Source organism: Mustela nivalis (genome assembly GCF_964662115.1).
Source record: "Mustela nivalis genome assembly, chromosome: 3".
NCBI classification, from domain to species: domain Eukaryota; kingdom Metazoa; phylum Chordata; class Mammalia; order Carnivora; family Mustelidae; genus Mustela; species Mustela nivalis.
In genome coordinates this window covers 87,040,749-87,055,092 of record NC_139022.1, presented here as the reverse complement: position 1 = coordinate 87,055,092, position 14,344 = coordinate 87,040,749, and the positions used below count along the sequence as shown (strand labels likewise).

Here is a 14,344-nt window from a genome sequence, read left to right as displayed (position 1 = left end):
AGGTGGAGCTTGGAAGGAGGACTGACTGTAAGTGGGGACCTGGGCGTGTGGTTGTGTTGGGGACTAAGCATGGGGTGGGCTGAGTTGGACTTAACCAGGCCCTGGAGGATGAATGAAATGTTAATATTTTGAAATCTGGCAAAATTTGAAACTCTTAAAGGGCAAAGACATTTACAATCGATGTAAATGATGCTCTCTTGTGATGCTTTCAATTTGGGTTCTTGGCTCTCGGCCACCAGGAGAAAAACCCCAGATCCACAGATAATTCTCACTTAAGGCTGCATTGGTTTAAAAGCCTCTGTTTGTTTTGCTATTTGTCAATGTTTGAAAAATCTTTATTTAAAAAAAAAAGTTTATTTCTGTTTGTTTTGCTGTTTGTTAATGTTTTAAAAAATCTCCAGGCTGAAGGTATATAACTGGGAGCAGGCATTGTTTTAGGTTGGTTTACTGTTTTGTTTTAGAACTTGTAAAATTGTTAGTTCATCAACAGTAGTTAATGAAACTGGAGGAAGTCTACCCATTCTTCTGGGTTGCTAGGCAATTAAGAGGCAACTCCTTTAGCATCTTCTTTCTGGTTGAGAGTGCTGGCTTTTAAGTAGCCTTTAAAACCACTGCTGTCTTCACCACTCTCATGTCCATTTATATCTGGATATTTTGTTGGTTTCCAGGTGCTCTAATTATGAGATGATTCTCGTGGTGTATTTTTGTTGTATGATTTCTCCTTGTCAGAGTAGGAAAACCTCCAGAGACTTCTACTTAATGGGGCCTGCAGCTGTTGGCCAGTTCCCTTGGCAGATGCTGCCTCCCAGTGGCCCTCTGTCAGGGAGCCTTTTGCTGTGGCTCAGGAGTCATGGCTTCCCCCTAACAGGGTGATCATCAGGTGGTTCCGAGGCCCGTGGTCACCTGCTACTTAGGAACCGCCATGTGGCCACCTTATTCAGAACCAGGTTGCAGAGACCTACTTGAAACTCTAATAGTTCTTTCAGGTCTTTGGTACCATGGAAGCCTTCCCAAGAGGTGATGATGTCAGGCATGTTGGGAGAATTAATTATGGGATGAGTCTACATGAGGGCTTGAAGAATCCTGACGTGGTTTTCTGATACCGAGAATCAGATGAGAGGTGAGGCTGTTAGCTTTGAAGGGGTGTGAGCTCCAGAGAGTGCTGGGAGCCATGCTATGTCAGCAGAGCTGGCTCATGAGTTGTCTACTTTCAGGTTCTGAAAAGTGTGCAGATTCCAAGCTTATCTTCTCAATTCCTTATATGCATTATCTATAAAAGATGAAATGGTTTTAAGTCCCTGTGACACTCACCATGTATGTGAGGAAGTCACAAAAGTTGAATTGGTTACACTATGGTTAAGAATATGAAGTACAGGGGCGCCTGAGTGGCTCAGTGGGTTAAGCCTCTGCCTTCGGCTTGGGTCATGATCTCAGGGTCCTGGGATCGAGCCCCGCATCAGGCTCTCTGTTCAGTGTGGAGCCTGCTTCCCTCCTCTCTCTGTCTCTGCCTCTCTGCCTAATTGTGATCTCTCTCTCTCTGTCAGATAAGTGGATGAAATCTTAAAAAAAAAAAAAAATGAAGTACAAATTGAAGTAATAGAAAATCAGTGTTGCCTGTTAAATCCCACACAGAGCCCTCCTGGAATTACTAGGGATGGGGCAAGAAGGTTGGGGAAGGCCAGGGAGATTTCCTGCCACCCTGGAGCTCCTGCATGCAGCTGGGTGTGGGTCAGTGGCTCTCCTGGGGACGTTTTCTTAGCTTGTACAGTGAAAGCATACTGCATCTATACAGAGCTGCATGCAGGGTGCTCACTGCTCGTGTGCTGGAACCCCCTGGATAACACTTGGCAGTTGGGTGTGATGCGGTCACGATTAGGGGAGACGTGTGTCAGGAAGAGAATGGGATACGTGGGTTACACTGATAGGGTTTAAAGATGGAACGCAAGTGAGTTGGCTGGGTGGATTTCGCATCTTGACATGCTGTACACTGCTGTTACGGGATGTGATAGGAATCACGAAATGGGTGTCAGAGGCCCAGATTCTAGTCAGATGGACAGCTCTATGTGAGGCCTGCCTTGGTTTCTGGTTCTTAATTTAGTCATCTGTAAAATGAGTGGATGGGATCAGACAGTCTCCAAGTCCCTTTGAGTTTGAGTAGTAAATAATTTTAGCTACCAAGACGGGGGGTGGGAGGACGTCTTTGCAGAGACTCATTTCCCTTCTTTTTCTCCCTTCTCACATAAATATTTGCTCCATTGTTGAGCACGGAAGCCGACTGTCTTCTCTAGAGGAGCGTTCCAAGGATGTCCTGTCATTGGCCGCTGAAACCCATCCATCTCTTGTTCAAAACTCGTTTTCAGTGGCTAATCAGAGATTAAGAATGTGGACCCTTTTCTTAGCTTCCTGGGTGGAAGTGGAAAATGAAGCTGACTTGGTGTCAACGCTGCAGTGGAAAGAGGAGGCAAAGAAATGCAAATGTCACCAACTGGGAAGTTTAAAGATTTATAAAAATTAGTGTTTCTGCTATATTAATGACTCTGGTGGTGGTAGCCTGCATTTGTCATTGTCATGTTCCATTGTCATTCAAGTCCTTAATCAACGCATGTTGTCAGAGCCACATTTATTTTCCCCGAGTCTGCCTGGCTGGATCATTTCTCCGTTCTCACACCAGGGCCAGAAGGGAGAGCTGGAGGGTCAGTCCCTGCTTTGCTTTTTAACCCATTGCTGACTTGTTCACTGCTGCGGGTGAAACTTTTAACAAGAAAGTGCAGTCTTAATGGAAATGTCTGGTTCCCTTTTTTCTGAACAAGAACACGGGTAGAATCATTCCCACCTTAAATGGTGAACCCTGAACCAGATTAGGCTTGAAGGATCTTGCATAAGGTGATCTTGCATAAGGCATTCAAGTCCCTGGGAAATGTATGTATGTAAAATAACGGACCTTAACCCAGTATGTGTTGACATGTACACGTGTGGGCATGGCTGTGTGCCCTTTATCGTTACTCAGTGTCCCGTAATTAGGATGCGCCTCTAGTTTTGCCATTTTTCACTATAGAGGACAGGAACAATTATGTTTGTCAGTCAGTGGCCTTTTCTTTAAAAACTTTGAGGCCAATTTCTCTGGGCTCAGAACAAGGAAAATGAGTTAAATTAGTCTGATAAATTTGAATTCTTTCTTTGGCTAAGTAGTAAGAGTTGGGTCACCCACTGTGTTTGCTTTGGTTTCCAGGAATGTCAGTGCTAAAGCATTTCTTTGTTCTGCTGTGCTCCATTACACTAGGTTTTGGCAGCAGCAGCATATATAAATAATTTATTAAAAAAGGGAAAATGATATATCCCAAATACATGTATAGACTCACAGCAATAAGGGGTGCCTGGGTGCTCAGTTGTTAAGCATCTGCCTTCAGCTCAGGTCATGATCCAAGGGTCTTGGGATCGAGCCCTGTGTCGGGCTCCCTGCTCAGCAGGGTGTCTGCTACTCCCTCTGCCCCTCCCCTGCTTGTGCTCTCTCTCTCTCTTTCTCTCTCAAATAAATAAATGGAATCTTAAAAAAACAAAAACAAAAACAAAAAACCTCACAGCAATGAGATGCCTCCTTCGGTGTACAAATCAGGGAAGTGAAACTCACCGTCTTCTGCAACATTCAAATCCCGTTCCAAGCACCTCTTCATATCACCGGCTGGTTCTTCAGCAGCCCTACTTGAGCTGCCTCCTTCCCCCTCCATTGCTTACATTGCCCTCTTCTTAGAGGATGGGCCACTTCGCATTTTCTATTTTGGCATACCCATCATCCCTTTTACTAGCTGATAAATTCCTCCAGGAACTTTTCCTTGTATCCTCAAAGCCAGGTTTCCTGCAGTGCACATATTAAGTGCTCAGTAAATAGAATCGCCAGACAAAAATGCATGACATCCAATGAGTCATACCAGATAAACCACTAACAACATATTCAGTATACTCAGTCCAATATAAAATTTGGGACATATGTATTCAGATTTATCTGAATTCAAATGTATTTAGGCATCTTATATTTTTATTTGCAGCGTCTTTCAGTAGAGACTGGACTGGTTTTGTACCTAGGCCTTCTCAGAGCTATTGTCTCATAGGGACATGCATGGTGAGAAAGGCAAGAGTTTTTAGAGGCCTTGCACGTAGATATTAGTACAATATCCTTTTCTTATGTTTTCTTGGACCCTCTGGTTGGTTAGTCAACTCAGAGACAGGCCCGTCTTTGTGGACAACCAAGCAGATCTGGTACACGATACTCTCTTTGATATATGCAAGGCTGTATACAACCTTGTTGCCATCCTTTCAACAGTTGTAGTTCTCTCTTGTGGATTCATGTCGTGGGAGATGAAATGCATTTAATAAAACTGTTAGAAGAAAATGATCAGAATGTCAGTCTTGAGAGATGGTTATTTGGAGGGTGACTGGAACAACCAAATGGCTACCTTCCTCTACCTCAGCGACGAGCACACTGATTTCCCCGTAATCATGGCTGAATTCTTTAAAAAGGAATGCTGACTAGTCTAGTGATACTGTTACTTCAAAACATGAAGAACTGACCCTGGAGTTCAAGGCTGCTTAATGCCCTCTAAGCTTTCAGAAGAACTTAGTCACTAAGGAATAGACCAGAAATGAGGGGGTGAATTCCAACCCTGTGCCTCTCATTAATTTCTAAGCATTAATTTCTAAGGCAATCAGGAGGATGACACTGGCTTTAATTTTTCTCTTCTTAAAAACAAGGGCAGTTGGGGTGCCTTGGTGGCTCAGTGGGTTAAAGCCTCTGCCTGGGGCTCAGGTCATGATCTCAGGGCCCTGGGATCAAGCCCTGCATTGGGCTCTCTGCTCCGCAGGGAGCCTGCTCTCCCCGCCCCCTGCCTGCCTCTCTGCCTACTTGTGATCTCTGTCTGTCAAATAAATAAAATATTAAAAAACAACAACAACAACAACAAGGGCAGTGTTGTGTTAGGTTTTAGAAAGCATTTAGTGATTTGCTGGAGCTTAATTCGGGGTATCGAATGTAGTTTGGATAACATTATTCCTTAGATTTTGTTGCTTTTAAACCAGGTAGGAGGGACATTAACTTTACTACTAAGAGAGGAATGAGAGGAGGCTATGCACTCCCTGGTGGAGGTCTCTATCCCCGGAAATGGGGTCTTTAACAAACTACCTTTCAGAATCCCTGGGGGAGGTCTACTAGATGGTATGTTTTGAAGAATCATTTCACACGTTGTGTTCTAGATTTTTTTGCTTACTCATTAACTAGTATCAACAAACATCTCTGAAGACAAAAATACTAGTTTCTTCAAAAAGTGTAGATATGGTTATTGAGGAGTAAGAATTTGAAATCTGTTTGGAATAAATGTCAGCTTGGAACTAGAAACTGTTCCAAATAAATATATGTGGAAGTACATTGTTAGGTGACTTAGGATGTGTATATACAAGTTTTCTTAGGTAAACAGAACTTATTGGGAAATTCAGACTTGTCTGGAGATTTCTGCTTGGATTGTGACATAGAGTTTCTTTCATCCCCTTGTGGCTGCCTTTGTTCTTCTTGTTTCTCTTGTAAAGCTCCTGACGGCTAGCTCCTCCTTGGCCTCTGTCATAAGTGTTTAGATGTAGGGCAGTTGTCAGAAATGTTTAGCATCCCGGGGCTGCAAGGGATATTTGGGTGTGTCAACTTAAGCATCCTACTGTGCAAAAGAATGTAATTGTGTAGGACTCATAATTTCTCCCAAAGCAAGATGGTAAGTACTAATTGTCCTCTCATGTTTTCAGTTTACTTTGAAAGGATACAGTGTTTCATGGAGGTGTTGGACTTCTTTTGGAGATGAGTTTTAGAAGTGAAAGTCAAAGCCAGGAAAGGTGACCAGTAAGGCTGCTGAGTCTTTGCCATTATTGTTACAGAGCTAATGATTGAACCAAATTTGAGTATTTTTCTAGGCAATGTGGAACAACACAGTGATGGAAAAATATGAACCCTGGTAGAAATACAAATGAGAGATGGAGTAGAGAATTACTATACACAGACATTAAGTATGTGATCATGGAGGGGCGCCTGGGTGTCTCAGTGGGTTAAGACCTCTGCCTTCAGCTCAGGTCATGATCTCAGGGTCCTGGGATGGAGCCCCGCATTGTGCTCTCTGCTCAGCAGGGAACCTGCCTCCCCCTCTCTCTCCCCCTCTGCCTACTTGTGATTTCTGTCAAATAAATAAATTAAAAAAAAAAAAACCTTTAAGTATGTGATCATGTAAAAATTTGGTAGCTTTGTTATCTGGGATGTGACATAAGGCTGTAAACACATATGAGGTTCAGTCCCAGGTGACGACAGAGTTTACACTGGAGAGAGCATGGTGTGGTGTGTATTACAATAAATGGGACTCTGTGCATGAAGCCACATAGGAACAAGTGGTATGATTGGGAAGAGGAGGGCTAGCAATGCCTTGGGGTATGCGTTCAATGCTCTTGATGGCAAGTTGGGTAAAGCATCCTGGAGGGGGACCTAAACCACCACTGAGCACAAATTGTGTGTTTCACACTGTGCTGGGGACTTGACACGTGTTACTGTCATCCTCACTAGAGATTGGAAAAGAGAGCTCAGAGAGGAAAGATTATGTATCCAGGATTCTCTAGCTAATAAATGGGGAAACCAGGATGCAAACCGGTGTATGACTGGTTTCTCCCTCTAGGCTCTTGAGTTCATTTGATGAAGGAATGAGAACCAGTTCTTCCCGAAGTGCCCTGTGCTGGAGAGAATTTGATCTTCTCTGAGGACGATGCCGAGGAGGAATTCCCTGGTGGGAAGAGGAGTTCTGCACTGGAAAGAAGAGGGGTTGTCATTGTTTATCCCGGGACTCCTCTTTGCCAGATGGTCTGAGAGGCTCTCTGTTGACGTTCTTGATTAGTCCCCACAGCCACAGTACGGCCTTGCTCCATCATCTCCATTCTCCAAAAACATGTGCTAGAAAGGGGGTGTAGGAGAGTAAGCAGTCAGACCAAGGCCACGCAGCTACCACAGGGTCATAGGCGGTGAATCTTGGCTTTCAGCCTCGTGACTGGGGCTAAATGGTGATGGACTTGAATTCAACACTTTGATGAGTTTAAACATGTACCCTATTTCCAGGATTCAGAGGAGAGCAGTGAACTTGTTTAGATGGAAACATATTTGGGGAAGAATTGGACTTATTACTGGACTGGGAAGTCAGAGTGTGACAGAGGAGGTGGGAAGGACTCCTACTCATTTGGTTGGTGTTTTGAAGCATACAAGATTCTGGTCCTCCTGGGGATTTTAGAAAGGTCTGGAGGCATATGGGGAAGGGGAAGGAGCAAGAGGAAGGGAGAACGGCAAGCCTGACAAGGAGTTTAACAGCTGCTCCACATATCCGCAAAATGACTCTGAGAAAAAATGGTTCTATTTATTTGCCGTTTCCTTCCATATATCTTCCCAACAGCATTCATCAATATCTGTCATTTCCCAGGGGGTTAGGCATGTCTAGCAATTCATTCTGCTGAATTATATTTCAATACGTGGATGGAGGGAGGCCAGATTGCAGATGTTAACTCTGACCTATGCCCAGCGTTGCCTAGACACGGCCACCACTGTGCTCCCAGGTACCCTCACACAGACAGCCATTCCAAGCCATACCACTTGGTGTCCGGTTTTTGTGACCATGTTCTCATTAGAGTAGGCTCTGTTTAATACTTGTTTAAAAATCAATTTTAAGTTGTCCCATTAGCCTTTGGTCTATATAGCTAGCACTTAGGGCAAAAGCATTGTGTTATTTTTTTTATAAGAGTTTAAAATTCAGACAGTGTTCATCTGAATGGAGACATTTTGGGGATGGAGGTGCCACAGGGATTTGCTGGCCAGGGCTGGGTCTCATTGCAGAGCAGGAGAATTTGCCGGGTGTTGTGAGTACTTGTAGTAATAGAAACACTGCAGTTTACCAAGCTCTGTTTCCTGTAGTCATTTGATCCTGGTATCTTCCTGTATTAGAGTTTGAGAGTGGTCATCTTGGTGGATGAGAAGAAATACTGCCTCCTAAAGAGAAACCTAAGGGAAAACAAGAGAAAGGAAAAAGAACAGATATATTGCTAAGTATGGATTCAGGTTGAACCATTTAAAAATGTACAGTGTGTTGGCATTTTTCCCATTTTATCATAAAATGCCAAGGGCAACATGGTGGCTGTCTGTGGTTGAGGGTGAAGAGAGTACCTTTGAATCATGTTACTGTATTGCCCACAACTGAAGTTACTTTGGATTTGAAACTTCAGCTGTAGTTGATAGCGGCAGTGGCAGCCAGAGATGGTTTGTCCAAAGGCTTTGGCTTCTCTAATGTAGACATGAGTTTGCTGTTACTTGTCCACAGTCCCTGGTGCTCTCACGGTGCGAAACTGGCCTTTTGTGACTCCCTGAAACCTGTGTCATGTACCCAGTCTGGGCTTAGTGCACTCTTGCTTTCTGCTGCCTGCTCTGCGTGCTGCAAGCTTTCTTCTAAAGTGTCCTATAAACTTTCTCACCAGGCCTTTGTTCATATGGAGGCCTTGCCATCCTTTGTTAAGTACAGAATGCTGATGATAGTATTCTACATAGTGTGACAGGGCATCTCCGTCGCATTTGAGTCATGCAGCAGAACCGAGGTTTGGCGACAGCTGCATCGTGATGTTAGTTGGTTTCAGACCTTGGTGTCCAGATGGCATCCCATGCTTTGACGACCAGCCTCTCAGAAGGCATGCACACACTCTCCGTTCAGCGTTCAGTTCACCTGTCACTTAGAGATCCCTGTATAGGAGCCAGTGATGTCTTTAAGGCTTAGGGTCAAGGCTGTACTTTGGACTTGCCTTGTGCAAGTAAAAACACCCCTCTCCCTCTTTTTCTCCTTTTAAGGCAAGACTAGCAGCTCAGTATAGGAGTCAGTGAACTTTGCTCTCTGGTCACAGGTCTGTCGGTTTCTCAAATTATATTTATTTGTGCCATTAAGAAGAATGATTTAGCAGCATTGCCCACACTGTCTAGGTATAGTTATTCTTTTGCAGTAGGACAAGAAATTGGAAGTCAGTCACCCATGTGAGAGGGAAGATGGAAGGAACCATGCCTCTGTGTTGTAGTAGCAGCTGAAGATGAATAAAGGGAAACTCTAATTGCTGGGAGGATGACAGTCACTATGATGAGGAAACCAATGTTTGGGAGTGAGCAGTGGAGCAGAGAAGAACATCTCAAGGATGATGAAGTAGACTTGAGGACAGCGGCTGCTGACTCATGCGTTCTCCCCGGCTTCAGCCAGTAACTTCTCCTGGCCTTTAACCTTCCTTCATTTCTAAACCCGGGAGCGCTCTGGGAAAAACTCAGTTCCTCTGATTCATAAATGATTCCAAGTGCTCAAGTTATTTATGTGTCATTTGCAAGAGCACGTGTTGCTGTAGTTTAATGTAGATGCCTCCGACACAGTGTAAGAGACTTATTTTTTTCTCAGGAAGGTGCATAGTTTTAGCTAAGCAAGTGAAGGGGTGTGTGTGTGTGTGTGTGTGTGTGTGTGTGTGTTTTAAGATATACATAACAAAATTCACCATTTTAGCCATTTTTACGTGCCCAAGTCAGCAGCATTAAGTACATTGACAACGCGGTGCGACTGTCCCCGCCATCTCTATAACTTCGTCATCTTCCCAAACTGAAACCCTGTGCCCGGTACACAGTAGGTCTCCTCCCCTCTCTTCCCAGCCCCCAGAATCCATGATTATACTTTCTGTCTCAGTGAAATTGGCCATTCCAGGAACCTCTTGTAAATGGGGTCATACAATATTTGTCCTTCTGTGTCTGCCTTATTTTATTAAGCATGTTTTGGAGGTTTACCCGTGTTGTGGCGTGTGTCAGAATTTCATTCCTTTTTCAGGCTGAACCGTACTCCTTTGTATATATATACAGCATCTCTCAGTCGACTCCTCTCTCAGTGGAGGTTTGGTTTGCTTCTACCCTTGGGCTCTTGTGGGTAATACCACTGTGAACTTGGTGCCCACATACCTGTTCAGGTCCCTGCTTTTAGTTCTTCTCTCTGTATACTCAGGGGTGGGATTGAGCCCCGCCTCACCACAACCATGGAGAGCAACACAGCCGCTCCCTCAACTTCCCTTTGCTTCTGGTTGGTGCCTTAGATGGATAAACAAACTTTTTCAGAGTTTTATGTGTAACCGAGTGCCTGAAGCTCTATCCGAAGACAGCTTTGTTAGTAGTTACTAGGTCTTATTTTCCCTTGGATGGCTTGTTTGTAGTCCAAGAGAACTCACCCAGCGTAAGACTGTGGACTGACTGCTAAATCTGTGTTGCCCTTCAGGTGATAAGGAACTTTTTTACTGGAAGCTTTTAAATCTAGTCAGGTACCATTATTCCCAGATGATAAAGTAGTTCTCCAGAGGCTGTATTTAATTCTTTATATAGCCATTCTGCTAAAATTATTGCTGACCTGGTATTTTGCTACTTCAGAGGGATACTTCATGCTTTGGGGGGCTTCGAAAGCATGTATTTCATTTTTGAAAGCATGCATTTATGAGGTCTTCTTGTTTCTGGGGATACAGGGTGGAAACAAAGGAAAACACACCCCATTAAAGAGATCATATGTAGCCTTTATAGAACCAAGGTGCACTCTGGGTCTAGGCTCAGTAATCTACTTATTTTAATATATAATCTTAAAAGGCTGCATATCTTCCACTCTGTTAAGTAGAGGCCCTGTGACCAAAACAGTAACAATAACCAATATAAAAAGCTCATTCAAGCAACTTGTACCTCCATAATGGAAGCCTGACAAGTTCTTACGTCAATCTGGCCAACTGATTTCAGCTTTGATATGGACCTCTATTTATTGCTACTCAATTTCTAGTTATGTCAGTAGAATATATGTAATAAATGCTGTAATAAACATATCAGAATTTTATAAATGTGTTTCCAGAGAGCACAGAGCTGACCACAGTTCCGGCTGTAACAGCAAGCTCAATTTCCTATTAAAATAAAGCAGCCAGATTGGTAGGCAAGCTCACCTCTTGTACAAGACATTAAGAATGGTATTATCCATTAATTTCTACCCTGTGCAGCTGAATAATGCAGTTGACAGATGCTAATTTTCTTAAATTGTAGGCAGCAAATGATGCATGAATACAACCGCAACACACTTTTTAGAGGCTCTTGGTAGTCATCAGAAAGCAAATTTATATAAAATCTGATGAAGTCACTACCAAGTATGGCGTGATGTTAGTGCCTTCTAATGACTGCCTTAAATCCATCTGTTGTTCTCTTTTCCCTATTAACACTAATGGGGGTCTAGGCAGGAATAAACACCTCCCATGTGTTGTGCTAACAGACCATTCATTTGTAACATTCATGTGATTCCTAAGGATAAGACTCATGCAAGAATAATGACATCTAAAATCTAACCCGTGATAGGATAATAAATATTTCATTGTATGTGTGTGTGTGTTTCCTAATTTAATTATTTTTCCAGTGGCTTCACGAAAGTCTATTTCTTGCTCCCCTTATCATATACAGTGTCATGGAAAGCTTTTTGTGTTTCTTATTTTTTAAGTTGTTGTTACGGAATGTCCACTGTATGATGTTTTTTCTTTTTCGATTTTAGGAGCCCCCCGTAAGTTTACCCCTGTTGCCCAGCTGAGGAAACAGACTTGGGGAAGTTCGTGAATAAGTGGTGTAATCACTGCTGGGTAGGGGGGTCAGAGTTGGCACTCAGCAGTTAGGTGGTATCAATCAATGGTATCAATGACTGGCAACTTTCACTGTTTTATATCCTATTGGGTTTGAAGACTATATGAGGTAAATATATGGACTAAATTGAAAAACTTAGTTCAAACTGAATTCCAGAACTGATCAATTATTGAACATCAAAATGTCTCCTTTGGGTTGGGGTCTGGTGACAAAATAAAAGAATGGAAGCCTGACGGAGGGTCTGTCCTTGACCAAAGTCTAGCCAGGTTCCTCTGAGCCTCCTTCTCAACCAGGCCTCAGACTTGGTCAGTAAAGTCACAGACACACACTAGCATAGGTTCTAACAGCTCAAGGCAACCTTCTTAGTATTTCCCTCATTCTCTTAAAGCGCCTGCTTGAGAAAGCTCAGGGCTGTCAAAATTTTTTTTCTGTTGGGGTGAACAGATTGGGTCTCTTTCTCCCAGCCTCTGTGGGAGGGTAGAGTCTGAATTTGGTAATTGTCAGCTGGCAGACAGAGCTGGCCTGGTCGCAGTTACACTGCAGGACCTTGTGTCGTTTTTCACTCCCCCGACTCGACTGAGCCCTCACTGGCTCCCTGCCCTACTCTCTCTTTCTCTTATAAAAACACTCAGTGATTGTGTACAAATTGAAGGTGAGTTCAGTTCACACTGGAGTCCTTTTTTCCTTTTGCAGTCATTACTACTGATTAAAATCTGTCCTTACCACTTTAGTGTTAACACTTGGTTTTCCTTTGATAATGCACACGTCAGGCCTTGTTGCCAAGATGAGACTTAGACATGGTACAGTAGCACATAAAATGTACGGTGGTGGTCAGCAATGGCTTTGGAGGAGAGGACACATAGGGGTCCTGTTAGCCGTGGTCTTCGCTTGCTTTCGAGTGCCCTGTGAGAGCTGATGAAACTGTATGGAGGGAAGGGAAGTGGTTCTGTCGCTTGCGTTCACCCCCTTCCTCCCTCAGTGCTTGTTCTGAGTCTGACTTCCCATCTGAGGTGGGACTGGATTCCCTGAGCAAGGATCCTAGCGTATGAATTTCCTACACCGAAGATTTATTCTAGAACTGTCCCTGTTTCCATTCTGCTCATATTTATTGAGCACTTACTAAGGGCCAGGTACTGATACTAGGGATAAAGAAATAGATACCTATTTTTTCAACTCAGGGAGGGTCATAGGGAGAGAGTCTAAGAATTACTTTCTCCTAAAAGGAAAAAAAGGACTGATATATAGAATTATCCAGTTAACTGAAATGTCTACCTTCTAAATTTTTCTATTGCTACATCAAATTCTTCAACTGTTTTTGTATCTACCCTTGGTTTTCTTTAAAATGAAAATTCTGGGGCAGAACAGTGGTGAGGCCAAAGTTAATTTTCTCCATGATGTAAACCTTTATATCACATAGCCTCTGTACCTTCTCTCAGGCTTCTTTCTGAAATATGAACAAAGAAAATAGAAACATAAAATATTAGGAAATGAAATAGAAGGGGTCAAAAGGAAAAAAAAAAGCTATGGATTCTGATTACTGGAGATCGGTATATTTTTAACAAGTGATGTCCTTCAAAGATATTTCTATATTACATCATTTATTCATGTAATACTGATTTTAGTTTTCTTAAATGTAGTCTATAGTTTTCCTGTCCTTCTTTATTAATGTCCTGCTTTTGGATCTAAAGGGAGTGGATTGCCTAAAGGCCCTCTTAGTCCAGCTTTTAGTTCATATTTTTAAAAAGACAAGGAAAAAAAAATTCTGGACTTCCAATTCTGTCACCTTTCCTGCATAAAAATAGAGCTGAATGTTTTTGAGGTGGTGGCCAGAATCACAGAGGGTAATCATATTTGAATTTTCAGTGATAGAGTTTATGCTTCAATTAATTGACATTTTTTATACGTATTTGTTTGGAAAAGGTCATCGTCTATTATGTGGGGTTGGGGAGAGCAGGTAATAAAAATCAGAATGATTCCATTTTTGTAAGCAAATGGAGGTAACAGAAAGAAAGTCTGGTAGAAAATCACTGAAATGTTGATAGTGGTTTTCCCTGGTGTGATGATAGGTGACTTTTTTCCTTTATATATATGTTTATACTTCCTGCTTATGAATAAAAGGAACCAAACCCAAGAGAAAAAGATACCATTTTTACTACTCTTAGGGCTAAGTAGCTAAGGTTTACTCAGTGCTTTACTTAGAAAATTCTTTAATATCTTCAACAATTTACACAGTCCCATTCTCCCCATTTTAGTGGTGGAAAAACCAAGGCACGGAAAGGTTGGCTAACTTCCTTCCCCATTTGTCACCGAGGCAAGGTGAAGATCTCAAAAGCAAATCTTGTTTTCTGTAGAGTGTGTGCTTTCACTCTATAATTAAAGTGGGATATGCTTGTTGCCTGAAGTAAGAGAGTGAGGCTCTTTTACAAGGAACAGGTCTGTTGGAGGAAATCCAGATGTTGCTTCTGCTGCAGGGCACCTAGCCACATGTGCTACAGTCCCTCATGTTTCTGATTGATATCTGGCTGGAACCGCCCCCCCCCCCCCAAAGCTTGAATGAGGTTCTGTGGGTTGCCTGCCACCTTTTCTCTTTGCCAATGTGTCTTTTGGGAAAAGAAGCTCCCACTTGTTCTTTAA

The 14,344-nt window shown here is 42.9% G+C and overlaps 1 protein-coding gene across 12 annotated transcripts in view; it reads left to right on the top strand.

Annotated features, from left to right (window-relative positions):
* The window catches only part of MAST4 (microtubule associated serine/threonine kinase family member 4), a 548,711-nt gene that overhangs the window by 152,263 nt on the left and 382,104 nt on the right, over positions 1 to 14,344 (top strand). The gene's annotated exons all lie outside the window — the stretch shown is intronic.